Genomic DNA, 27986 nt, shown 5'->3' with positions numbered 1-27986 from the left:
CATACTACGGTTCTACAAGATCTGAGGTTGGTTGAATCTGCAGATGCAGAATCTCAGAATTGGAGGAACTGGGTATATGGAGGGGCAACGATAAGTTATATGCTGATTATTGACTGCACAGAGGGTCAGCACCCCTAACGCCTTAGTTGTTCAAGGGTCAACCATACAAATGTCACAGTTTCTTTATCCATTCATCTGTTGAGGAACACTTAGATTGTTTCCATACCTTGGCTATTGTGAATAATGCTGCAGTAAGCATGGAGCACAGATATCTCTTCAAGAAAGTGAATTTGTTTCCTTTGTGTATATACCTAGAAATGGACTTGCTGGATCTTATGGTAGTTCTATTTTTAATTTCTTGAGGAACCTTCATACTGTTTCCATAGTGGTTGTACCAGTTTACATTTCTACCTCAGTGTACAAGGGTTCCCTTTTCTCCACACCCTCACTGATAATTGTTGTCTCTTATCTTTTTGATAATAGCCATCCTAACAGCTAAAAGGTAATATCTCATTGTGGTTTTGATTTGCATTTCCCTGATGATTAGTAATGTTGAGCATCTTTTCATGTACCTGCTGGCCATTTTTATGTCTTCTTTAGAAACATATCTATTCAATTATTCAATTGGGCTATTTATTTATTTATGCTATTGAGTTGTATGAGTTCCTTGTATATTTTGAAATATTAACCGCTTATTGAATTTGTGGTTTACAAATATTTTTCTCTCCCATTCCATAGGTGCCTTTTCATTTTGTTTATGGTTTCCTTTGCTGTGCAGAAGCCTTTTAGTTTCATGTTGTTCCATTTATTTATTTTTGTTTTTGTTGCTTTTGCTTTTGGTGTCAAATCTGAAAAAGTCATTCCCAAGACCTATGTCAAGGAGATTATCCCCTATGTTTTCTTTTAGGAGCTTTACAGGTTCAGGTCTTACTTTCAAGTCTAATCCATTTTGAGTTGATTTTTGAGTGTGTGGTGTAAGATAGGGATCCAATTTCATTCTTTTCCATGCAGCTGTCCAGTTTTCTCAATATCATTTTTTGAAGAGACTGTCCTTTTCCACTGTATATTTTTGTCCTCCTGTCGAAAATTAATTAACCATATATACATGGGTTTATTTCTGGGGTCTCTATTCTGTTCCATGGGTCTATATATCTGTTTTTATGCCAGTATAGTACTGTTTTGATTACTGCAGCTTTGTAATATAGTTTAAAATCCGATGATGTGATGCTTCCAGCTTTGTTCTTCTTTCTCAAGATTTCTTTTTGCTTTGGCATCTTTTGTGGTTTTATATGAATTTTAGCATTTTTTCTATATCTGTGAAACATGCCATCAGAATTTTTATAGGAATTTCATTGAACCTGTAGATGGCTTTGGGTAGTATGGACATTTTAACAATATTAATTCTTCCAATCCATGAACACAGTACATTTTCTTATTTATTTGTATCGTCTTCAATTTCTATCATCAATGTTTTATAGTTTTCAGTGTATAGATCTTTCACGTCCTTGGTTAAATTTATTCCTAAGTGTTTTATTCTTTTTGATGCTGTCATAAATTGGATTGTTTTCTTCATTTCTTTTTCCAATAATTTGTTGTTAGTGTACAGAAACACCTGATTTTTTTTTGAAAAGTACTTGGTGTGTAGTAACTGGATTTTTTTTTAATGCTTTAAATATAACATTTTAAATTAATTATTTATTTATTTTTACAGTAGGTCCTTGTTGGTTATCCATTTTATTTATTTATTTATTTTTTGGATACATATATTTAAAACAAAATAGGTAATACTCATGACAGTTAGAGTCTTTGTTTTTGTAACTGTTCACATAGTTATAGCTGGTATTTATAACTGCCTTCTTCCACTTATACCTTCTGTGTTTCTTTTGCCTTCAGCAAGCACCTTAGTTGGTCTTGGTTCTTTAACTGGTGAAGTGACTCCAACTTTCATTCCCAAAGGGTCTGGACCATTAGTAGTCTTGCTTGGATTGGATTGCTGTAGTTTTCCATTGACTTCCATTGTGGAGCAGTACTCCAGTTTCCCCTTGGTGATCAGGATGAATCACCCTAGCAAGCACATTAACTCCCTTCTTTGCTTGCCTCTGGTGATTGACTGAAGCTACTTTGATTATCCATTTTAAATATAGCGTGTGTACATGTCAATCCCAAACTCCTGATCTGTCCCTCCCCCCCACCCTTCCCCCTGGTAACCATAAGTTTGTTCTCTAAATCTGTGAGTCCGTTTCTGTTTTGTGAATAAGTTCATTTGTATCATTTTTTTTAGATTGTGCATATAAGCAATATCATATATTTGTCTTTCCCTGTCTGTCTTACTTCACTTAGTATGATAGTCTCCAGGTCCATCCATATTGCTGCAAATGGTATTATTTTATTCTATTTAATGTCTGAGTAATATTCCATTATATATATGTACCACATCTTCTTTATCCATTCATCTTTTGATGGACATTTAGATCGTTTCCATGTCTTGGCTACTGTAAACAGTGCTGCAATGAACATTGGGGTGCATGTATCCTTTCAAACCATGTTTTTCTCCGGGTATATGCCCAGGAGTGAGATTGCTGGGTCATGTGGTAGTTCTATTTTTAGTTTTTTAAGGAACCTCCATACTGTTCTCTGTAGTGGCCGTATCAATTTACATTCCCACCAACAGTGCAAGAGGGTTCCCTTTTCTCCACACCCTCTCCACCATTTATTGTTTGTAGATTTTTTTTGATGATAGCCATTCTGACTGGTTTGAGGTGATATCTCATTGTAGTTTTGATTTGCATTTCTCTAATAATTAGAGATGTTGAGCATCTTTTTATGTGCCTCTTGGCCATCTGTATGTCTTCTTTGGAGAAATGTCTACTTAGATCTTCTGCCCATTTTTGACTGGGTTGTTTGTTTTTTGGATATTGCGCCACATGAGCTGTTTGTAAATTTTGGAGACTAATCCCTTGTCACATTGTTTGAGAATATTTTCTCCCATTCTGTGGGAACAACTGATTTTGGTATATTTATTTTGTATCCTACAAGTTTGCTGAATTTATTTATTAGTTCTAACACTTTTTTTTTTTTGGTGGAATCTTCAAGATTTTCTATATGTAATATTGTGTCATCTGCAAAGAGTTACAGTTTTACTTCTTCCTTTCTGATTTGATGAATTTTATTTCCTTTTCTTGCCTAATTCCACTGTCTAGGACTTCCAGTACTATACTGAATAAAAAAAAAGTGGCAAGAGTGGCCATCTTATTTTTATTTTATTTTTTTTTAATTTTTTAAAATTATTATTATTTTTTGTGGTACGCGGGCCTCTCACTGTTGTGGCTTCCTCTCCCATTGCGGAGCACAGGCTCCAGACGTGCAGGCTCAGCGGCCATGGCTCATGGGCCCAGCCACTCCGCGGCATGTGGGATTTTCACGGACCAGGGCACGAACCTGTGTCCCCTGCATCGGCAGGTGGACTCTCAAGCACTGCACCACCAGGGAAGCCCCAAGAGTGGCCATCTTGATCTTAGAGGAAAAGCTTTCAGTTTTTCACTGCTGAGTGTGATGATAGCTGTGGGCTTGTTGTATGTCACCTTTATTATGTTGAGGTACATTGCTTTTTTACCCAGTTTGTTGTGAGTTTTTATAATGAAAGGGTATTAACTTTTGTCACATGCTTTTTCTGCATCTATGGAGATGATCCTATGATTTTTATCCTTCATTCTGTTAATGTGGTATATCACATATATTGATTTGCATGTGTTGAACCATCCTTGTATCACTGGAAGAAATCCCACTTGATTATAATGTATGATCCCTTTAATGTGCTCTTGAATTTAGTTTGATAATATTTTATTGCAGATTTTTGCATCTATGTCCATCAGGGATATTGCCTTTAATTTTCTTATCTTTAGTGTTCTTGTCTTGTTTTAGTATCAAGGTAATGCTGGCCTTATAAAAGGAGTTTGGAAGTATTTCCTCCTCTTCTATTTTTTGGAGGAGTTTTGAGAAGAATTGGTATTAATTTTTCTTTAAATTCTTGGTAGAATTCACCAGTGAAACCATCTGATCCTGGACTTTTGTTTTTTGGGAGATTTTTGATTATTGATTCAATCTTCTTAATCGTTATTGGTCTGTTCAGATTTTCTGTTTCTTCTTGATTCAGTCTTGGTAGGTTGTATGTTTCTAGGAATTTATCCATTTATTCTAGGTCATCTAATTTGTTGGTGTATAATTTATCATAATAGTTTCTTATGATCATTAGTATTTCTGTGTTATCAGTTGTAATATCTCCTACTTCAATTCTGATTTTATTTGAGTCTTCACTCTTTTTTTCTTAGTCCAGCTAAGGGTTTGTCAATTTTCTTTATCTTTTTAAGAAACCAGATTTTAGTTTCATTGATCTTTTATATTGTCTTTTTAGTCTCTGTGCCATTTATTTCCACTCTGATTCTTGTTATTTTCTTCCTTCTACTAATTTTGAGCCTAATTTGCTTTTCTTTTTCTAGTCTTGAAATGTAAGGGTAGTTGTTTATATGAGATTTTTTTCTTGTTTTGTTTTATTTTGTTTTTATTGAAGTATAGTTGATTTACAGTGTTGTGGAGATCTTTCTTTTTCTTAAAGTAGGCATTTATTGCTATAACTTGTCCTCTTAGAACTGGTTTTGCTACAACTCATACGTTTTGGTATTTTGTGTTTTCCATTTTCATTTATTTCAAAATATTTTTTGATTTCTTCCATGACCCATTGGTTGTTCAGGAGCATGTTGTTTAATTTCCACATATCTGTGAATTTTCTGTTTTTCTTGTTGTGATTGATTTCATAACATTGTGGTCAGAAAAGATGTTTCATATAATTTCAATCTTAAATTTATTAAGACTTTTTTGTGGCCTAACATATGATCTATCCTGGAGACTGTTTCATTTTTGCTTGAAAAGAATATGTATTGTGCTGCTGTTGGATGGCCTGTTTTGTGTGTATGTCTGTTAGGTCAATCTGATCCAACATGTAGTTTAATTCCAGTGTTTTCTTATTGATTTTCTATCTGGATCATCTATCTATTGTTGAAAGTGCATTATTGAAATCCCCTACTATTATTGTATTGCTGTCTGTCTCTCCCTTTGCCTCATTAATGTTTGCTTTATGTATTTATTTGCTCTGATGTTTGGTGCATATAAATATTTACAATTGTTATATCCTCTTGATGAATTGACCTCTTTATCATTTTATGTCTCTTATTACAGTTTTTGGCTTAAAGTCTATTTTGTTTGATATGAGTATAGCTACCCCTACTTTCTTTTGGTTTCAGTTTGCATGGAATATGTTTTTCCCTTTCAGTCTATGTGTGTCCTTAAAGTTGAAATGAGTCTCTTGTAGGCAGCATAGAGTTGGGTCTCGTTTTTTATCCACTGAGCCACTCTGTATCTTTTGACTGGAGAACTCAGTCCATTAACATTTAAAGTAATTATTCATACAAATGGACTTAGTTTTGCCATTTTGTTCATTGTTTTCTGGCTGTTTCCTAGTTCCTGTTTCTTTTTTCCTTTCTTCCTCCATGCTATCTTCCTTTATGTTTTGATGATTTTCTACAGTAGTATTCTTGAATTCCTTTCTCTTTCCCTTTTGTTTATCTACTGGAGGTTTTTGCTTTGTGGTTACCATGAAGCTTACATAAAGCATCTTATAACTATCCATTTTAAGGTGCTAACTTAACTTCAAATGCATACAAAAGCTCTACATTTTTATATCCCCAAAATTCACATTTTTGATGTTATAATTTTCATCTATTTATATTATATATCTATAACAAATTATTGTAGTTATAGTTATTTTAATACTTTTGTGTTTTCACTGTTATGCTACAGTTGAAAATGATTTACCCTCAACCATCATGATATCATCGTATTCTGAATTTAACTCTATATTTACCTTTTCCAGTGAGTTTTACAGTTTCATATGTTTCATGTTACTAATTAGCATCCTTTTGTTTCAGGTTGAAGAACTCCCTTGAACATTTCTTATAAGGCTGGTCTAGTGGTGATGAACTCCTTCAGCTTTTGTCTGGGAAACTCTTTATCTCTCCTTCAGTTCCAAAGTATTACTTTGCAAGGTAGAGTATTCTTGGTTGGCATTGTTTTTTCTTTCACCACTCTGATATATCACCCACTTCCGTCTGCCCTGCAAGGTTTCTGTTGAGAAATCTGCTCTTAATCTTATGGGGGTTCCCTTGTATGTAACATGTTGCTTTTCTCTTGCTGCTTGTAAGATTCTTTCTTTGTCTTTATGTGTCTCTTTAGTTCTTCTTATTTGGTTTTTGGGTTTCCTAGATCTGAATATCTGTTTCTTTCTTCAGGTTAGGAAAATTTTCAGCTATTATTTCTTTTTATAAGCTTCTGTCCATTTCTGTGTGTCTCTTTTTTTCCCCAGGACTCCTGTAATGCATATATTGGTCCTGTTGATGGTGTCCCTTAAGTCTCTTAAATATCTTTACTCTTTTTCATTCTTTTTTCTTTTTGCTTCTCTGGTGGGAGGAATTCCACTGCCCTGTCTTTGAGTTTGATGATCTTTTATTTCCTGCTTGATCTAGTCTGCTGTTGAACCCCTCTATTGAGTTTTCAGTTCAGTTAACTTATTCTTCAGCTCTATAATTTCTTCTTGGTACTTTAAAAAAATATTTTCTATCTCTTTCTTGACATTCTCACTTTGTTCGTTCATTGCTCTCCTGACTTTGGTGAGCATCTTTATGAATTCTCTTTTGAACTCTGTTAGGTAAATCATTTATCTCCATTTCATTAAGATTGGTTTCTAGAGATTTATTCTTTCGTTTGGAACATATTTCTTATTTCTTCATTTTCCTTGACTCTCTGTGTTGGTTTCTGTGTGTTAGATAAAAGAGCTGCCTTTTCCAGTCTTGACAGACTGGTCTCATGTAGGAGATAAACCTCATCAATAAACCTGGCCATAGCTCCTAGTTGACTCTCAGATTTTTGTGGTTGTCCAAGCTGCTGTCTTTGTTCTTAGTGGCTCCCAGCAGTTGAGGGTGTGCTAAGACCTGTCAGTGTCCCACAGGGGAGGGTCTCAGTCAGCACCTAGATGCAGTCTGATTGGAAAAAAAAAGTTGGGACATTAAATGTTGGGTCCAAACCCTTCACTCAGGGAGAAACTGAGAGTTGTGAGTTCCCTTCTGCCTGTGTGTTGCTGCACCAAGGGGGAAGTTTATGAACAGACTGTTTCTGTCTCTTCCACCTATTTCAGTGTTTCTTTTTTTTTTTTTCCCCCCTCATTTGCCTGATGTGTAGGATTTGCTCAGCTAGTTTCTGGATTTCTTTCCATATGTGGCTGTAGATTTGTGTGTCTGTGGGAAGAGGTTAGTTTAGGAGCCTCCTATGTTGCCATATTGAACCAGAACGCCTCAGTACTTCTTTTCAACATTTTACTGGAGACCACAAATGATAATCTTGCACATGAAAAGCCCTACGGAATTTACCAAAAAATTGCTAAGAGTAATAAGTGAGCTTAGCAAGATCACAGGGTTAAAAAGTCAAGATACAAAAATATATGCCGTTCTATATGTTAGCAATGAAATTGGAAAATAAAATTAAAAAACAATACCACTTACAATAATGTCCAGAAACGTAAAATACTTAGGGATAAATTTAACAATTGGGTACCAGACTTGTACAATGAAAGCTACAAAGCATACTTGAGTGAGATTAAAAAAGACTTAAATAAATTGAGAGATAAACCATGTTCCAGGATCAGAAGACTCAATATTGCTAAAATTGCAGTTCTCCCTCTAAATTGATCCATAGGTATAATGGAATCCTAACAAAAATTCTAGGGTGTTTTTTCATTAAAAATTTTACAAGCTAATTTTAATATTTTATGTAATTGAAAAGGACTTAGGCCAAAATACTTTTTAAAAGAGGAGGAAATTTAGAGGATTGAACTATTTGATTTGAAGACTTACCAAAAAGCTGTAATAAACAGTGTAATATTGATGTAAGGATAGACACGTAGAGCAGTGGGATAAAATAGAGAGTTCAGACCCACAGAAACATGGACAATTAATTTTCACCAAATGTGCCAAGGTAATTCAATGAGTACAGTCTTCTCAACAATGATGTTGAAACAATTGGTTGCCCATTTTGAAAAAATGAACCTCAGCACTTGACTTATTCCTTATACAAATATTATCTTGAAATGAATCATAGATCTAAAAGTAAAGGTTAAAACTATAAAACTTCTAGAAGAGAACATAGGAGAATATCTTTGCAAAGTTGGGTTAAGCAAAAAAATTTGTGGATAGGACAAAGGAAAAAACCTAATGAAAATTTTTAAAAATTGTTTTTCATAAACATTAAAACATTTTGCTGTTTGTTACCATTAAGAAAATGAAAATGTCAGGTCCTAGACTGGGAGATAATGTTTGTCTTACATGTATCTGACAAAGGACTTCTACCTGGAATATATAAGGCATTCTTATAATTCTACAATAAAAAGACAAACATTCTAATATATATTTTAACAAAGAAAGGTATGCAGATATATTCTGAGGCAAGTTGCATGAATAGAGAAAAGAGAGCCATTTCATAATGATATAATGTGGGGGATTTCATAATGAATTTATCAGGAAAACATAACAATCACAAATGAGTATTCACTTAATAGCAGAGCTTTTATATTTATAAAGCAGAAACTGACAGAACTAAAGGAAGACACAAATACACATCACTGATGGAGTTTTTTAAAGTCCTCTTTCAGAATTCCTCACCTTACCACATTTCTACGCTGTGCGTAACCCTGGATGAGCCTCCCTGGCCTCAGGGAATGTCTGTCAGGCACCAGGGCACAATGGAAAGGGGGATCTGCATCCCAGGACTGTACCTGACACCGTGTTTCTCTGAGCAAACTTCATTCAGTTATTCAAAAGATATAGATTGAGCTTCATGCAAGTACCAAAGAGTTCCTAGATGCAGCAATCCAAAGGCAGTCTGCCCTCAGGCTTATGGGGTAATGAAGCACACAGGTAAGTACACCTCTCTGAGCCTCAGATTCCTATTTATGAAGTGTGGGTAACGGCAACAACATGGAAACATCATAAATGACCATCAGCATATGAGCACATCACTAGATTGTGGTGTAAGTGTGAGAATTCTATAAAGCAGTGAAAGTGGATGAATTAGAACTACACTTATCAATATAGATAAATAAGTGAAGTGAAAAAAGCAAATTGAAGAAGGATACATTAGTAGGACTATTCATATAAAGTTGTAAAATATGCAAAGCAATAATAAATTATGGATACATATCTTTGTAATAAAGGCAAGAAATTATGCATGGGAATGATATGCCAAATTTGTAAGAGTCTGGACTTTTATGTTCAGAGAGCTCTTGAAAGTTTAGAATATAATGGCAGAAATTAAAAATTCAATAGAAATCTTGGAATAAAGTTGAAGAAAACTTTCAGAAAGCATAGCAAAAATCCAGAGATGAAAAATAGAAGTGAAAAGATATGAAATTGGAGGACCCATCCAGGAGGTTCAATAACTGAATAATTGGAATTCAAGAAAAAAGCCAGAGAAAACTAAGGTGAGGAAGTTAACAGTGAAATAGAATTTCCTAGAACTGAAGGCTATGCATCTTCAGGACCCAGTTACTAACTTGTATAATGGTTAAAAATAGAATCACATCAAGGCATATCCCTGTGAAATTTCAGAATATTGATATATTTGTCAGGGAAATTAATGCTGGAACCACCCCCCCAGCAGACAACCCTCAAAAATCTTAGTGGTTTAACAAAACCAAAGTTTGTCACTTATGCAAAGCCTGATGTACTTCAGGAGGTCCAATTCCACCTTATAATTATGTCACCTGGATTGAGGGTCTTCTGAGGTAGTTGTGGGAAGGGAAATTAGGGTTGGAGGAGGCATACTGGCTTGTAGCCTGGAGGTGACATGTGTCACTTCTGCTCTCAGGCCATTGGCCAGAACTAGTCATATGGCCCTGATCTAACTGTAGTCAAGGCTAGAAAGGCTGGAAAACCTAGAGGAGTGCATGCAATACTTGGTGTTTTGCACACCAATAACTGGAAACAAAAAACACCACTGGTCATATACAAAGGATCAGGAAGCAAGATGGCCTTGCACTTCTTAGTGGTAATACTGGAAACTAGAATACAGTGGAGTGATGCTTTCAAAAATTTCAAAGTTAGTGATTTATAACTTAGAATTCTATACCTAGCCAAACTGTCAATCAAGGGTCAGTGTAGAATAAAGCCATTTCAGACAACAGTGTATCAAATGGTTTACTTTCCATGTACCCCTTCTCTGGAAGCTGCCGGATAGATAATGTGCTCCATTAAATTGAGAGAGAAGCAAGAGGAAGAAAAAAGATACAAGACACAGGAGATCCAATGCAGGAAAGAGATGAAGAGAGTTCTTAGGACTACTATGGAGGGAGATCCCATGATGTGAGCTGGGCACCTGGCACACAAGGAGAACAGAAGCAGGTGACAAGATTCCAGGGGAGGCTTCTTCAAGAAGATGTAATCAACAGACTACCTGAACTATCTGAATATATTGAGAAAAAATTTAAACAGTTGACCATGAATTTGTTGAATTAATCATAGTTACTTAGGAAATAAAGAAAATGGAAAAAAGATAATTATTAAATACAGAGAAAACAAAAAGGTGTGTGGGGAAGGGATTTAACTATAGCTTACTACAAAACTCAGCTGTGAATTCCAGAATAGTCACCATCATGTTTCCCAAATACTGATCTAGCTAAAATTGTGCTGTAAGTATATTGGGAGAATGAAATGGTGGGAAGAATACATGGAGGAGAATGAGGTGGGAAGGAGGAAAGAGAGCCAAATTTCACCTTCTATTGTGCGAAAGTAATCGATAATTCCTAAAACAAACAAACAAACAACAGTAGCAAGCATGTTATTAAGAGGTAGGAAGTCAATACCAAAAGAATCATCCAGAGGAATTGCAAGCGGTTGCCTGTGGGAAGAAAGAAATGGGACAGGGAGGCGGAGGACCACTGTTTTGACTTAATAAACTTGATTGATCTAGTTGACTCTAAATTATGTGCTTGTATAACTTTGCTAAAAGTAAAAAGATAATAAAAGAAAGACCAAGCTCTAGACTGATGGATATAGCATGATACAATTTTTATAAATGCCCCCACACTGTATAGGAACATACAGGTTTGTGTGAATGACTTGAGAAAGACTGGGATAGTCACCAAACTGGAAACTCTTATCTCTGGGGAGGTGAGCCTGACATTTGAGGCTTATGTATAGTGTTTAGTGGAGAATTTGGCCTTATTTTCATAAAAATGTATTTATGTGTTATCTATGAAATTAAGTGTAAATAAATAATAAAAAGCAAAAAAGTATTTTAGATCTGGAATGTAATGGCCTAATTAAGACGTCAGTTTTGAACTTAACCTCACTTTCGCACAGCTGATGGTAGAAATATCAACAGGGAGAGTCAAACTGAGAAAAGGGGCAACCATGAGAGTTACAAGAGTGGCACCAAGGTGGGGACAATGCAGGAGACTTTCATTTAATCTCACTGAATGTAACTGTGTGACATCCGGTCCAAGGCCCCAGAGAGATCTGCACATTTTCTACCCCTCCATCCCCTATTCACTATCCATTCAATATCCATCTTCATTCATTATCCATTCACCATCCACTTGCCATCTATCCATCTTGCTCCATGATACATTAAACCATCCATTTACCATCACTCATCACCTACCACCCATCCACTATCTCTCCACCGTCTACCCATCCACCATTCACCTGCTACGGATCCATTTTCGAAGATGTAGCTATCTGTCATTTACCCATCATCTACCCATTTATCACCTAATCGTCATCTATCCATCCAGAATCCATCCATTCATTCTACCCACCATCCACCTTCTATCTACACTTCCACAGTACACAACCCATTATCCATCCATCTAGCAACCGTCCATTAATTTACCATCTATTCCCCATTCATGCACCATCCAGCCACCATTTACTTGTCCACCATTTTCAGTTACAAAGTCCATTCAAGGTGGAAGCTCTTGTTACTATCCTCAAATTCTAGCCAGTGAGAGAAAGCTGAGATACAGGGTGTAGGTGAGGGGCCTGCCTGGCATCAGGCACTGAATCAGGAAGAGTGCTGAGTTGCCCAGGAGTTTACTTCCTCGTTACAGCTTCTCCCTGCTGAATACTCAGGCAAAGGGACCTGGGTTTGAATAATGAACTCCCTGCTTATGGTCATGTGAGGTTGGCAACTTCTCTGAGCTTCAGCAACTTCACTTAAAATGGTAATAATGCATGTAAAATCCTTAGTGACTATGTATTATATGCCTGGCACATAGTAAGCACTCAGTAAATGTTGATAGTAGTAATTATCAATAATAATTGGGAAGTCAACCTTTTATCTACCCTTCCTCAGAAATAAAATGGAATGTTCCAGGCCTAAATAGATATGCTTAGGGTTATCTGTTGTTTGGGTTATTCATACTACTGTACAATTGACTGATCATAAGGATTAAAAAACTAATTATCTTTCCAAGTTCAATGTAGCATTAAACTTTTATTTCGATATATTTCAGGCATACCAAAAATAAAAATAATATAAGAGACACCTGTGTACCCTCTAGCTCCCTGAAAAGGTAAAGCATTTCAGGTTAAATGAAAACTCTTGAGCATCTCTGCTGGCAAACTCCTGAGTGTGCCTTCCAGTCCCTCTCCCTTTCTCCCCAAAGAGAACTGTTTTTCCAAATTTAGCATATCATTCCCATGCATAATTTCTTGACTTTATTACAAAGATATGTATCCATAATTTATTATTGCTTTGCATATTTTACAACTTTATATGAATAATCCTGCTAATCTATCCTTCAATTTGCTTTTTTCACTTACTTATCTATATATTGATAAATGCAGTTCTAGTTCATGTCCATTCACTGCCCTATAGAATTCTCAAATTTATACCACAATCTAGTGATGTGCTCATATGCTGACGGTCATTTATGATGTTTCCATATTGTTGCCGTTACCTACACTTCATAGATTGGAATCTGAGGCTCAGAGAGGTGTACTTACCTGCGTGCTTCATTACCCCATAAGCCTGAGGGCAGACTGCCTTTGGATTGCTGCGTCTAGGAACTCTCTGGTACTTTCACGAAGCTCAGTCTATATGTGTTGAATAACTGAATGAAGTTTGTTCAGAGAAGCACAGTGTCAGGTCCAGTCCCGGGATGCAGATCCCCCTTTCCACTGTGCCCTGGTGCCTGACAGACATTCCCTGAGGCCAGGGAGGCTTGTCCAGGGTCAAGCACAGTATGCAGAAAGGTGGTAAGGGAGGAATTCTGGAGGGAGGAATTCCTTTCCTTCCTGCATGTGACTGGGTCAGGACCTCTGTCATTCACAGGACTACCCAGACAGGACAGGCAGTACGGCTGGCTTCTTGACAGGAAGTTGGTAAAGCAAGGGGACTGTGAGAGGGACCTGCTTTACCAGGAGGCAGCTCACATGACTCTTGACCATGGTTTACTTCCTGCCGATTCCTGCCCACTTGCTGCCACCAGGAGACGCCCACTGTCTGGCCTAACTTGACTTTTTCCTAAAGAGTTCAGGGATACTTCTCTCCATTCAGGCGGAAGCTCCAGGGAGGTTATCCTCTCCAACAAATTCAGAGTAGAAGCTGGTACTGGTGCTTCCAGGCACAGCCATATCTGTGACATGTCAAGGCTTAATTTATTCACCCAGAATTAAGACCCACTTGAGCTGGCCAGTTAACCGTCTCTGCTTGTCCAGTCCTGCTGTGCCACTGGCCTTCATGCGGTAGCCCTGCCCCCACCTCCTGTGCAGAGACCTGGGTGGTTCACAGCAGGCCCGTGCCCCGTGGCCTCTTTGTGACACACCGTGCTGGGCTGGTGTCCTCTGTGGAAACCTCTTGAGTGCAGATGGCCCCTTTATGACAGAAACATGACAAGAACATTCCCCAAGGATGCTGTTTGCTGTGGTAGTCATCTACAGATTTTCCCACCAGGATCCTGGAGCATGTCCATTGCAGAGTTGCCACTGTCCTGAGAAGGGAACAGATGACCATGGAATTAAGTAATAGCCCTTCCCCCTTCCCTCTCCAACCCTTTGATTTCAGAGGCTCTGCGCTCGTTGTTAGTGGTCAGGAGTCCTGCACCTCCTTTGTGAACTAGGAACACATGGGAATGAGAGGTTTTCTGGGCTCTTAAAAGCAGCAACAAGTAGCCCACAAAACCACTATCTGCAGCTTTAGCAACCCTTGCTACAAACCTCCCTGGAGGACAGCCAGGAAAACAACCAAGTCAGCCCCCAAAATAGGTTCCTTGTAGGCACTTCCTTAAGGAAAAAAAAAAAAAGGAGAGAGAGAGAGAGAGAAAGGGAGGGAGAGCGAGAAAGAGAGGGAAAGAGAGAAAACTAATGTTCAGAAGTAGTAATAATATTTGTAGAATGCATTTTTTTTCACTGTCACTTACTTGGTTTAAGTCTAATTATGTGTGAAAAAATATGTTATCAGCTGACAAATGGCGTGGCTGTCAAGAAATTCATCACCATTTTTTTCCAGAAGCAGCCAAGTTTAGGTTCAAGTGAGGGCTCTGTAGAGTGTAGATTTTGCCTTTACCAACACTGTCAACAAAAAGATCTGTGAGGTGTGGAGAAGATTCCTTTTGAGAGTGATCCCCATATTTTTCTTTGCCTTTTTCTAGAAGGCCTTACAGATTGAATAGAGTAGACAGCCATTTACTGAAAGAGGCCTCCGTTGTGCTAGATACCCTACTAGGCACTTTTGCAAATGTTGGCTCCTTTGATCCTCAGAACAACTCCTCTTGGTAGGTATCACCACTAACTCTATTTGACAGACAAGCACAATGAAGATTGGAGGTGGGGAATCAACTCGCTCAGTTAGCGGCAGATGATTCTGGTCTTATGAGGCTGAGTTAGTGTTCTTTACTCTCCTTACAACTACTCATTCATTTTATCATTTGACAACTTAATGAAAAGAGTTAATAACAGATTACACTGACTCACATCCATGTCCTGCCAAATTAGACTTGTGCCCTGCAAACCTGAACACGATCAAAATTCTGGACTCATTTCCAGCTGTCTACTCAACACCTCCATTGGATATCTGATAGTCTTCTCCAGCTTGATGAGATCAAAATAGATCTTTTGAGTTTTACCACAAAATCTGCTACTTCCATAATCTTTCCCATTTCTGTAAATTGTCCCAGCATCTAGCCACTAGCCAAAGCCAAGATCTCATCCATTGGAAATCCTATTGAAAAATACCACAAAATCAGTCCACTTCTTTCTTCTCTGCTGCCACCCTAATCCTTCTATCTCTCACCAAGATTACTGCAGTAGTCTCTTTGCTACTCTTCTTATTACTCTTGCCCTCAAATTCCTTTTCCATTTTCCATACACAAATCAGATATAGAGATACAAATCACTACTCTAAGCTCTTCAATGCTTTTCGATTAAAATTCAACCTCCTACAAGGCTTCCTTACCTGACCCTCAATTCACATCAGTCTCCCGTCACCCATGAAGCTCCAGCTACTCTGGTGTCCTCTCTGTTTCTTAAACACACCTAAGGGTGTCTATATCTCCCTTTTGCCCCTGATTTTTACCTATCTGTCTCCTGCTTGTCATTCAGATCTCAAATTAAATGTCACTTCCTCAGAGAGGTCTTACCTGACCACCCAACTTGAAGAGACCACTCAGTCATTTTCTATTACATCACGCTTTCTTCATTTCTCTTTATAGTATGTGTTGGTATCTGGTTATTTTCATATATTTATATATTTACCTGCCACCATAGAATGTAGGTCTGGACTGGTCTTTCTTGTTTATCTCTGACACCCAGAATAGTTGTTTTCAACATCTAGAATAATGTCTGGCACATAATAGGCACATCATATACATTTGTTGCTTGAATGAATGAATGCTTTTGTGAGTAGCAGCAAAGGATGGTTTCCGCAGGAAGATCTTTCTTTGTGTTCTCTATGACCCAGTCCTCAAAGGTAGAGGTGTATACTGTTTTGTATTATCCATGTCCAGATAAAAATATGACAATTCCAGAGATCAGTGCAGCATCCAAGAACATGAATCTAGTCAGTGGTAGAATTACAACTAGACTAAAGTTCTCTTTTCATGAGACTACTATCATCCTTCTAATCTCACTCTGCCTCTACAATTCCATGGGCTTGCTTTGTGAATAGTAAAGTCCTCTTCGCCTTCATCAAATATAGGTATTTATTTATTTATTTATTCTTAACTCAGTTTATTTAATTTACCACGCATTCATCAAAAATATATACTCAGTGTTAAATATTTGCAAGCACTTTGCTATGATGGTGGAAGAGGGTCTTTATTTATGGCCTGAGCTTTCTGAGAAAAAAAAGTCACTGATTGTAGCTTCTGGGAGGTTTCTGGCCAATCAGAAGAAATACTTGACCAAAGAGGTGAGTCAGCCCCAATGAGACTGAGAGTTGACCTATGGGGAAAATGCTCAAAGACCCCACTGCCCCACAATATCTTTTTCTTTTTTTCTTTTTTTCTTTTTTGTTACAAACAAAATCCTTAATCAATATCCTAAAAGTATACATTCATTTTGGAATACTGTACCTCACAGGCCATTGAATATGAAATGAAATGTTTTGAATGTTTTCTCTTTCTTAATTTTATCTTATTTACTTTTTTATACAGTAGGTTCTTATTAGTCATCAGTTTTATACACATCAGTGTATACATGTCAATCCCAATCGCCCAATTCATCATACCACCATCCCCAACCCCCCACAGCTTTCCCCCCTTGGTGTCCATATATTGGTTCTCTACATCTGTGTCTCAACTTCTGCCCTGCAAACCAGCTCATCTGTACCATTTTTCTAGGTTCTACATACATGCGTTAATATATGATATTTGTTTTTCTCTTTCTGACTTACTTCACTCTGTATGACAGTCTCTAGAGCCATCCACGTCTCAACAAATGACCCAGTTTCTTTCCTTTTTACAGCTGAGTAATATTCCATTGTATATATGTACCACATCTTCTTTATCCATTCATCTGTCGATGGGCATTTAGGGTGCTTCCATGACCTGGCTATTGTAAATAGTGCTGCAATGAACATTGGCGTGCATGTGTCTTTTTGAATTATGTTTTTCTCTGGGTATATGCCCAGTAGTGGGATTGCTGGGTCATATGGTAATTCTATTTTTAGTTTTTTAAGGAACCTCCATACTGTTCTCTGTAGTGGCTGTATCAATTTACATTCCCACCAACAGTGCAAGAGGGTTCCCTTTTCTCCACACCCTCTCCAGCATTTGTTGTTTGTAGATTTTCTGATGAAGCTCATTCTAACTGTTGTGAAGTGATAACCTCACTGTAGTTTTGATTTCTGTTTCTGTAATAATTAGTGATGTTGAGTAGCTTTTCATGTGCTTCTTGGCCATCTGTATGTCTTCTTTGGAGAAATGTCTATTTAGGTCTTCTGCCCATTTTTGTATTGGGTTCTTTGTTTCTTTAATATTGAGCTGCATGAGCTGTTTATATATTTTGGAGATTAATCCTTTGTCTGTTGATTCGTTTGCAAATATTTTCTCCTATTCTGAGGGTTGTCTTTTCGTCTTGTTTATGGTTTCCTTTGCTGTGCAAAAGCTTTGAAGTTTCATTAGATCCCATTTGTATATTTTTGTTTTTATTTCCATTACTCTATGAGGTGGGTCAGAAAAGATCTTGCTGTGATTTATGTCAAAGAGTGTTCTTCCTATGTTTTCCTCTAATAGTTTTATAGTGTCCGGTCTTACATTTAGATCTCTAATCCATTTTGAGTTTATTTTGTCTTTGGTGTTAGGGAGTGTTCCAATTTCATTCTTTTACAGGTAGCTGTCCAGTTTTCCCAGCACCAATTATTGAAGAGACTGTCTTTTCTCCATTGTATATCCTTGCCTCCTTTGTCATAGATTAGTTGACCATAGGTGTGTGGGTTTATCTCTGGGCTTTCTATCTTGTTCCATTGATCTATGTTTCTGTTTTTGTGCCAGTACCATATTGTCTTGATTACTGTAGCTTTGTAGTATAGTCTGAAGTCAGGGAGTCTGATTCCTCCAGCTCCATTTTTTTTTCCTCAAGACTGCTTTGGCTATTCGGGATCTTTTGTGTCTCCATACAAATTTTAAGATTTTTTTGTTCTAGTTCCGTAAAAAATGCCATTGGTAATTTGATAGGGATTGCACTGAACCTGTAGATTGCTTTGGGTAGTATAGTCATTTTCACAATATTGATTTTTCCAAGCCAAGAGCATGGTATAGCTCTTCATCTGTTGGTATCATCTTTAATTTTTTTCAGCACTGTCTTATAGTTTTCTGCATACAACCCTTTTATCTCCCTAGGTAGGTTTACTCCTAGGTATTTTATTCTTTTTTTTTGCAATGGTAAGTGGGAGTGTTTCCTTAATTTCTCTTTCAGATTTTTCAGGATTAGTGTATAGGAATGCAAGAGATTTCTGTGCATTAATTTTGTATCCTGCAACTTTACCAAATTCATTGATTAACTCTAGTAGTTTTCTGGTGGCATCTTTAGGATTCTTTCTATATAGTATCATGTCATCTGCAGACAGTGACAGTTTTACCTCTTCTTTTCCAATTTGTATTCCTTTTATTTCTTTTTCTTCTCTGATTGCCATGGCTAGGACATCCAAAACTATATTGAATAATAGTGGTGACAGTGGGCATCCTTGTCTTGTTCCTGATCTTAGAGGAAATGTTTTCAGTTTTTCACCATTGAGAATGATGTTTCCTGTGCGTTTGTCATTTATGGCCTTTATTATGTTGAGGTAGGTTCCCTCCATGCCCACTTTCTGGAGAGTTTTTATCATAAATGGGTGTTGAATTTTGTCAAAAGCTTTTTCTTCATCTATTGAGATGATCATATGGGTTTTATTCTTCAATTTGTTAATATGGTGTATCAAATTGATTGATTTGCATATATTGAAGAATCCTTGCATCCCTGGGATTAAATCCCACTTGATCATGGTGTATGATCCTTTTAATGTGTTGTTGGATTCTGTTTGCTAGTATTTTGTTGAGGATTTTTGAATCTATATTCATCAGTGATATTGGTCTATAATTTTCTTTTTTTGTAGTATCTTTGTCTGGTTTTGGTATCAGGGTGATGGTGGCCTCATAGAATGGGTTTGGGAATGTTCCTTCCCCCTCAGTTTAAGAGTTTGACAAGGATGGGTGTTAGGTCTTCTCTAAATGTTTGATAGAATTCACCTGTAAGCCATCTGGTCCTAGACTTTTGTTTGTTGGAAGATTTTAAATCACCGTTTCAATATCATTACTTGTGATTGGTCTATTCATATTTTCTATTTCTTCCTGGTTCAGTCATGGAAGGTTATACCTTTCTAAGAATTTGTCCATTTCTTCCAGGTTGTCCATTTTATTGGCATAGAGTTGCTTGTAGTAGTCTCTTAGGATGCTTTGTATTTCTGCGGTGTCTGTTGTAACTTCTCCTTTTTCATTTCTAATTTTATTGATTTGAGTCCTCTTCCTCTTTTTCCTGATGAGTGTGGCTAATGGTTTATCAGTTTTGTTTATCTTCTCAAAAAACCAGTTTTGGGCTTCCCTGGTGGCGCAGTTGTTGAGAGTCCGCCTGTCGATGCAGGAGACATGGGTTCGTGCCCAGGTCCAGGAAGATCCCACATGCTGCAGAACGGCTAGGCCTGTGAGCCATGTCCGCTGAGCGTTGCGTCCGGAGCCTGTGCTCCGCAATGGGAGAAGCCACAACAGTGAGAGGCCCATGTACCGCAAACAAAACAAAACAAAAAACAGCTTTTAGTTTTATTGATCTTTGCTATTGTTTTCTTTGTTTCTATTTCATTTATTTCTGCTTGATCTTTATGATTTCTTTCCTTCTGCTAACTTTGCGTTTTGTTTCTTCTTCTTTCTCTAGTTCATTTAGCTGTAAGTTTAGATTGTTTATTTGAGATTTTTCTTGTTTCTTGAGGTAGGCTTGTATAGCTATAAACTTCCCTCTTAGAACTGCTTTTGCTGCATCCCATAGGTATTGGATCATCGTGTTTTCATTGTCATTTGTCTCTAGGTATTTTTTGAATTCCTCCTTGATTTCTTCAGTGATCTCTTGGTTATTTAGTAACGTATTGCTTAGCCTCCATGTGTTTGTGTTTTTTACGTTTTTAATCCCTGTGATTCATTTCTAATCTCATAGCATTGTAATCAGAAAAGATGCTTGATATGATTTCAATTTTCTTAAATTTATTGAGGCTTGATTTGTGACCCAAGATGTGATCTATCCTGGAGAATGTTCCATGTGCACTTGAGAAGAAAGTGTAATCTGCTGTTTTTGGATGGAATGTCCTATAAATATCAAATCTATCTGGTCTGTTGTGTCATTTAAAGCTTCTGTTTCCTTATTTATTTTCATTTTGGATGATCTGTCCATTGGTGTAAGTGACGTGTTAAAGTCCCCAACTCTTATTGTGTTACTGTCGATTTCCTCTTTTATAGCTGTTAGCAGTTGCCTTATGTATTGAGGTGCTCCTATGTTGGGTGCATATATATTTATAATTGTTATATCTTCTTCTTGGATTGACCCCTTGATCATTATGTAGTGTCCTTCCTTGTCTCTTGTAACATTCTTTATTTTAAAGTCTATTTTATCTGATATGAGTATTGCTACTCCAGCTTTCTTCTGATTTCCATTTGCATGGAATATCTTTTCCCATCCCCTCACTTTCAGTCTGTATGTGTTCCTAGGTCTGAAATGGGTCTCTTGTAGACAGCATATATATGGGTCTTGTTTTTGTATCCATTCAGCAAGCCTGTGTCTTTTGTTTGGAGCATTTAATCCATTCACATTTAAAGTAATTATTGCTATGTATATTCCTATGACCATTTTCTTAATTGTTTTGGGGTTTTTTTTAGGTCCTTTTCTTCTCTTGTGTTTCCCACTTAGAGAAGTTCCTTAAGCGTTTGTTGTAGAGCTGGTTTGGTGATGCTGAATTATCTTAGCTTTTGCTTGTCTGTAAAGCTTTTGATTTCTCCATCGAATCTGAATGAGATCCTTGCAGGGCAGAGTAATCTTGGTAGTAAGTTCTTCCCTTTCATCACTTTAAGTATATCATGCCACTCCCTTCTGGCTTGTAGAGTTTCTGCTGAGATATCAGCTGTTAACCTTATGAGAGTTCATTGTATGTTATTTGTCTTTTTTCCCTTGCTGCTTTCAATAATTTTTATTTGTCTTAAATTTTGCCAATTTGCCTACTATGTGTCTTGGTGTGTTTCTCTTTGGTTTATCCTGTATGGGACTCACTGCACTTCCTGGAGTTGGGTGGCTATTTCCTTTCCCATGTTAGGGAAGTTTTCAACTATAATCTCTTCAGATATTTTCTCTGGTCCTTTCTCTATCTCTTCTCCTTCTGGCACCCGTATAATGCGAATGTTGTTGTGTTTAATGTTGTCCCAGAGGTCTCTTAGGCTGTCTTCATTTCTTTTCATTCTTTTTTCTTTATTCTGTTCATCAGCAGTGAATTACACCATTCTGTCTTCCAGGTCACTTATCTGTTCTTCTTCTTCAGTTATTCTGCTGTTGATTCCTTCTAGTGTAGTTTTCATTTCAATTAATTTTATTGTTCATCTCTGTTTGTTTTTTCTTTATTTCTTCTAGGTCTTTGTTAAACATTTCTTGCATCTTCTCGATCTTTGCCTCCATTCTTTTTCCAAGGTCCTGGATCATCTTCACTATCATTATTCTGAATTCTTTTTCTGGAAGGTTGCATATCTCCACTTCATTTAGTTGTTTTTCTGGGTTTTATCTTGTTCCTTCATCTGGTACATAGCCCTCTGCCCTTTCATCTTGTGTATCTTTCTGTGAATGTGGTTTTTGTTCCACAGGCTGCAGGATTGTGGTTCTTCTTGCTTCTGCTGTCTGCCCTCTCTCCACAATATGTTCTTCACTGTAATTATCCCCCACAGTTATGTGGGTACCACTGTGTATATATCCCTGTGGGACTCACAGCATGGGCCTCCAGCCCCACGGATCCCCAGCTTGACAACCTGGGGTCTAGTTGTAACTCTGCAGTTTTTTACAGATTAAGGCAAATGGAATAGCCCAGGGAAGACCTACAATTGAGCTGAACTGGACTCTGACCTTTTTAGTCACCTGTTTAGTACTTTGCCCCAGTGTCCTGCCCCCTCCTCGTCTTATACACCCTGAAAAAATAAACTGAACAATATATTTTGAGCAAATGTCACATAAGGGAAGCCTTTGCCGACTATCTTAATCACATTTGTAGCCTGGCTCCGCACCCTGGCCCTCCCCATCCTCTATGCCCAATCTACTTTACTCCATAGCATTTATTATTCTCTAACATAGTAGAGACTATACTTCTTTCCTTATTGAAGCCTCCCACTAGTAGAATGTAAGCTCCTCCATGAGAATAGAGAATCTTTATCTGTTTGGCTCACTGCTGTATCCCTAGCACCTTTAAGAGTGTCTGGACCTTAGAGGTGTTTGGTAACTATTTGTTGATGGAATGAATGAATCAATTAATCAGACACTTTGACATGTGCCATACTTTTTGACCAGAATCTATATTTCTAGGAATCTGTTTTTCACATATTGGCTTGAATGAATGGAAAATATATGAACTAAGAGGGTTCATTTCCTCATTATTTATAAGCATGAAGAAATGGGAAACAATCCTTTAACAATAAGGGAGTGTTTAAATAAATTGTGGTATTAACCCACTAAAATTCACATCTTAGAAGAATATTTAATAACATGGGAATATGTTAAGGATGTTTTGTTAAATGAAAATAGTATTATTATAATTTGATTGTAAGTGTAACATGACCATGTATATATGCATTGAAAAAATGGTGGAAAGGTAACAGCATCTGTGGGAGACAAGTTTATCTGTGGTTATTTGTGGCAGGAAGGATTACAAATTATTTTAATTTTGCTTTTTTGTGTTTTCCTCAGTGTTTAAATTTTCTAGGGAAAGAGGAGGAGGCTGGTGGTGATGGTGGGATGTCTCCCTGGAGCCTGGGGGTTTGGAAGAAGTGGCCTCCTAATTATCTCCTGGTAACCAGACCCTCAGATATGTTCCTCCCACACTGACTGTGGGTTAGGTCATGTAACTTGCTTTGGCCAGTGGGAGTTTAGACCTCACTCACATGTCTGAGGTGTCAGTTGGGATGGCTGGAATTGCTGGAGCTTCTCTTCACATAGCCTCTCATCCTCCAGGAGACCAGCCCAGGTTTGTCTGCATGACAGAGGAAGAGTTTCTTTCAGCAATAGAACCCCAGTGCACGAGTGAGGTCATTCTAGACCTTCACTGTCCTATACGGTGGCCCTTGAGCACTTGAAATGTGGCTAGTATGAATTGAGATGTGCTGTAAGTTTAAAATGCACACTGGATTTTGAAGACTTGTATAAAAGAATGTAAACCATTTCATTAATAATTTTTATATTAATTACATATTGAAATAATAATACTTTGGTTATATTGGGTTAACTTAAAATATATAATTAAAATGAACTTCACCTGTGTAAGTCTTTAAAATTGGCTCCTAGAAAATTTCAAATTATAGACATGATTTATATTATATTTCTGTTGGGCAGAAATATAATATCCCAGTTATATTTCTGTTGGGCAGAAATATAATATCCTAGACCATCTAGCCACAGACACGCCATCCCAGATCAGAAGAACCATCTAGCTGACCCACAGAATTGGAGCAAATAAAATGATTGTTGCTTTAAATTACTAAATTTTGCCGTGTTTTGCTGTGTAGCAAAGCCCATTTGTTGCCAGAAGCATGCTGTGATTTACAGATCCTACCAACTCAGCTCCTTGACCTTTACAGGAATGAGCCAGACTCCCAGAGAAGTTTGGAAAGAAAGCAGGATATGATGGAGAACAATGATGAGTGACCTGGTGCTGGAACCAGGAACATAGGTGAGAAGGTTGCAGGGTATGGAGGGGGTGAGGATGTTGAGAGACCTTCACCTTCTCAGAGTTCCAGTCTGGAAGGCCACCTCCTCAGCCTGCAGCCCTGGAGGGCAGTGGCTTGGGAATTCCTAGAGAAGCCCTTACCCGCCTTTCCTACTGCCACTCTCCTCTCCTTTCCTATGAACTCTGTGTGTGCTCTGCTGTCCAATCCCACAAAGCTCTGTGGGAAAAACACTACATCAACAACAACAAGATAATAAAGGGCATGTCAGTGAGAGAACAGGAGGGAGAGGAAAGGGTGATTTTGGCAGTAATACCCTATCATCTAGGGCCTCTGTGCTTCCCTCAGCTCCCTCCTCCCTGAGCCAAATGTGATTGGACATCAGAGCTAGAGGAAGCCTTAGAGATCATCCAACCTAGCCCCTTTCTGTTACATATGAGGAAACTAAGGCCCAAAGATGTTAAATGACCTGCCTAGGGTCACACCAGAAATTAGTGGTGGTCAGGTCTAGAATTCAGTTTTCAGACTCTCAGTCCAGTGCTCTTTCTTCTGCTTCCCATGATACCAACTCATTGGGTATCAGTCATGCTACATTCAGCCTGGGCTTTTGGAGGCTCATTCACGCCTAAGAGCAGCGTGAGTGCAAGGGTTTCTCTTTGCATGAGCACCATTTCTGTCTCTGAACTCACCCCTCCTCTACCTCTCAGACTCTCTGCTACTGAACTTTTGCTCTAAGATGTGAGAGGTTCAGAGTGCATTCACTTGGGGGCCTGTCTCCTCCCTGTGGTGCTGTCCTTGGATGGAGTCACACTCATGTTCCCACTCACCTTCTGCTGGATGCTGATTGAACAGAGCTATGGGCTCTGGACTGATTGCTGCTCTGGTCTTTGTGTAGCTGGCACACAGAGGCGGATCCTGAAGCATAGGGACAAGGATTGAGAGCAGGATCTCTTGGGTGGTAGGATACAGGAGTGGGATGGGTTGGAAATAATGGGGAGGAGGGTGAGGAAATCCCAGAGGCACCACTTTTCTCCCAGTGGGTGTCCAAACCATGAGGTTGGCTGCCATAACCCTTGCATCTCCTCTGCTTCTAGACCATTGTTCCACCATCTTCTGAGTATAGCACTTCTTTGGAAGGCCAACCCTCTCCTACTGCCTCATTTACTGCTTTGCTGTTTTCATCATTTGACATCTGGTGGACAATCTTAGCTGTTCTCCATGATTTGAGCACAGGTTGGTAGGTGCTGATTATCCCAGGGACTTTGGCATCCGGGTGGAGGCATCTCTGCCCTCCCAGCTCCATTCCTTGATAGAGTCAGTTCCAATGAACTTTATCTCTGTTCTCTTTAGTTGCTTATCAGCCATATCTTGGGACTGATTGCTGCATGGTGGCTGAACTCAGAATTGCTTATCTTCAAGATTTCAAAATCTCTGACCCCCAACCTTCTGTACATTGTCTCCTCACCCTGCTGCTTCTGTGAAGTATTCTCCTAGCTCTCCTCTAGTTCTGACTTGCTCCCCTGCTGGGACGAAGGCACTCAGTTCTTCCTTATGGTAGCTTTTTGCCATCCTTTCTTGGAACAGAAGAACACTTACCTGGAAGGCTGCTTGTTGTTGGCATAGCAGCATGCAAAGAGACATTGAAACCAATAACCCCAAAAGAATCTGGATTAAAAAAAAAATTCGTTTTGGTGTCTGGAACCTTGTTGCCATGATGATTTTCTGAAAAGATTTTCTACTTTTCACCCAGATATTTAAAGTCAGGAAGATGCATCCAGTATTGTGGTACTACAGAGCTGCTCACTCTCTCAGGAGGGAAATAATGAGAATGTGGCCCGATCCAGGGAAATCAGCCGTGGCAGATGACGGCCATCAGAGGTCTAAGGAGTTGGTGTTTGGGTTATTTCTGGTCCACATGGCAAGTGTTCAGGGTGAGTGTCTTAGTCTGTTCTGGTTGCAATAACAAAATAGCACTGGGACTGGGAAGCTTATACACAATAGAAATTCATTTTCACAGTTCTGGAGGATGGAAGTCCAAGATCAGGGTGCCAGCATGGTCGAGTTCCGGTGAAGGCCCTCTTCCAGATTGCAGACTGCGGACTTTTTGCTTTGCCTTCACATGGTGGAAGGGGCAAGTGTTGTCTCTGGGGTCTCCTGACCTAATCACCTCCCATTCATCTTGTGGGATAGGATTTCAATGTATGAATCTTGGGTGGGGACACAGACGTTCAGACCACAGCTGTGAGGAGGGGCAGAAAAGCTGCATGAGGTGATGTGAAAGTTGAAAAGAGAAAAGTGTGATGCTATCCAGGAACCATCTAAGGAAAAAACTCTTGCAAGGCAGATTGAGAATTTTAAAACAACACTCTCCCACCCAACTGCCCCATGACATCTGTTAACACAAGAGGCAGAGCTATTTCCTGGAAAGCCTCCTCATGTTTACAAGGGTGAGACCCTCTTGATGTTTTTGCAACTTTAATTAAAGAGCTGAGGGATGGATTTATATCCACAGCAGTTCCCATGGGGGAACACACGGGCTGGTTGTACACAATGCTGCACAGTCAAATGAAAAGAGAAAAAGTCAATCAATTATCCAGATGTTTTGGAATTTTACATAAATGTAGTCACAATGGGGATTTGATCCTTGATAATAACGTATTATTCTTCCATAATGGTGGAGAAAAATGTTCTTGGAAGGAAGACGAGAGTCTTTTCCTAATACTCTTTTATTCTTTCTTCTCCTTTCTGAGTTTATACTTAACAGCATCAAGCACAACAGAACATGGAGACTGAGGACAGAAAACAGAAAAAAGCATAGGACATGGCCCCCTCTCCAAATTGCGGTGGGTGCTCCAGGTTGGGGCAGAATAGCCTTGGGGTGGAGGGGAAGGTGGGGAACAGTACTTCGGCAGAGTCTTGGTATTCTGGGATGTGCAGACCACAGCGTAGTAGATGTGTGCTCAGAAAGCATTAACGGCATTCAACATAAAGGGTTTCTCATATAGTTCTTTAACCTTTCTCTAAAGGCTGAAATTTCACCATTAGAAATCTAGCTCTTTGACTTAAAATAAAAAGGTTCTCAGACATTAGTGTGTATAAGAATCATTCTAGAAATGAACTAAATTATAGATTTCTAGTCCCCACTCTCAGATTCAGATTCAGTAGGTCTGGGGTGGTGCCCAGGAATCTGCACTATGAACAAGTACCCCCAGCGGTTCTAGCGTGTCTCTGCCTTGTGAAACAATTAAGACATTGCCTACTTTAGCTGTTCTTTTTCAAAAGGAGACACACAGGCTGAAAGAGCAACCGTCCAGCCATAGCATGGGAACAAGTTTCCCGAACATTAAGATCTAGTCCCAACCCTCATCCTTCCAGTGCTGTGACTTTGGTCCAGACATTTAAACGCTAAGGATCTCAATTACCTCTTCCATAAAACGGAGACGAAAATTTCTGTCCTATCTAGCCAATGGGCCAATGTAAGAAACATTATCAAGTGAAATGATTTAATGTAAAAGCCTTGAAAACTGTTCAGTGCTTTGAACAGTATTTTATTCCGTACATTTGTAAAGTGTTGTTATTGTTATTTTCCATTATCGTCCATTAACACATCTGTTTGAATGAGTTTGAGAGATTAAGTGATGGGGGAAGGGGTGAACTTGGAGCTCAGGCAACTGCAGGATGGGGGTGGGTGGGCAGGCCACTGTCCCATGCCCAGGGCTTCCAGGAAGCCTCAGGAGGGTATCAAGGTGGTGAGAGAAGCAAGCAAAGTGTGTGTGCCTGTTGGGGGTGGGAGAAGTGTTGAGTGTTGGAGAAAAACTTAATTTTACAGTTTTGTTTCAAGTTTCAGCTTATTGGGCACTAATAACATGCCTGGAGGGGCTTCTGTGTTTTTTATCCTCAATAAAGACACAGACCTACTAGAGAATGGACTTGAGGACACGGGGAGGGGGAAGGGTAA

At 38.5% G+C, this 27986-nt stretch overlaps 1 long non-coding RNA gene across 1 annotated transcript in view; it reads left to right on the top strand.

Moving 5' to 3' along the window:
• The window catches only part of LOC109547329 (uncharacterized), a 181955-nt gene that overhangs the window by 76197 nt on the left and 77772 nt on the right, over nt 1-27986 (top strand). Inside the window, exons 4-7 of the long non-coding RNA XR_004527713.2 lie at nt 23055-23331; nt 23942-24033; nt 25779-25959; nt 26046-26871. This is a non-coding gene — a long non-coding RNA (uncharacterized lncRNA). The remainder of the gene's footprint in view (nt 1-23054; nt 23332-23941; nt 24034-25778; nt 25960-26045; nt 26872-27986) is intronic.

The sequence above is a fragment of the Tursiops truncatus genome, chromosome 1 (assembly GCF_011762595.2).
Source record: "Tursiops truncatus isolate mTurTru1 chromosome 1, mTurTru1.mat.Y, whole genome shotgun sequence".
NCBI lineage: Eukaryota > Metazoa > Chordata > Mammalia > Artiodactyla > Delphinidae > Tursiops > Tursiops truncatus.
Note: the sequence above shows the minus strand (reverse complement) of the source record. Positions and strands in the feature narration are given on the sequence as shown.